The following is a 946-nucleotide window of genomic DNA, read 5'->3' on the forward strand; positions in this document are numbered from 1 at the left end:
ATTTCGTTCGTTTGGAGAAATGGCAGCTATGGTGACAGCAGGGGGCGCCAGAGCACAGCCCTCAGTGGCCTCCCTTCAAGCAGCCTTAGGGAGATGGGGTCCCAGGCAACAGCAGACAGGTTAGCACAAACCCTGTCCCCCCAGAGCCACTGCTTGGTTACCTGAGAGGATGCACCAGAGAGGTGGGCTAGAGCTAGCTAGTGGTGTCCTGCTCTCCAGCACTTTCTTGTGCCGCTGTTCCACTAGCAATGAGTACTTGGATAACTAGCCCAGGGTCAGCTGGGCACCCTGGACTCCTCAAAGGTTGCGGTACTTCTCATAATTTGCTGTTCTCCAGCTTGCTGTCATCAGGGACTATACTACCAACCTCCACCAGAGGGCGCAGGTGTGCAGCCATGGGGAGAACTGACCACTCTTTTATTTATTTATTTTTTTAGAACTGACCACTCTTATTCTATCCCTTAGAAAAGCAAGGAGGTCACTTGAAAGTTCAACACCTGACCTAAGCCATGTTATTTTCAAATGCTTCATATGCATGCACAGTTAAGCTGCATAATGAATAAAGAAGGCTGAAGAAGAATGGACGCCTCTCAATTGCGGGGTTGAAGAATATCCGAGACACCACGGACTGTCAGAAACACACACAAATCTTGTCTTGGGAGAAGTGTAGCCAGAATAATCCTTAGAAGCAAAGGTGGCGAGTGTTCATCTCATACTTGGGTATGTTATCACAGGGGGCCGGCCCTCAGAGAAGGACATAGTGTTTGGAAAAGCAGAGAGAGCAAAACAGAGGAAGGGCCTTCACAAGCTGGATGGTGCAGTGACTGCAAACAGGGAACTCAAGCCCAAATTTTGGGGTAATTTTTTATGCTATGATGTTGTTGTTGTTATGTGCCGTCGAGTCGCTTGCGACTCATAGCGACCCTATGTACAACAGCCCTAAACT

This window comes from Elephantulus edwardii, unplaced genomic scaffold, assembly GCF_000299155.1.
Source record: "Elephantulus edwardii isolate Elephantulus edwardi_28Jun2011 unplaced genomic scaffold, EleEdw1.0 scaffold00080, whole genome shotgun sequence".
NCBI classification, from domain to species: Eukaryota; Metazoa; Chordata; class Mammalia; order Macroscelidea; family Macroscelididae; genus Elephantulus; species Elephantulus edwardii.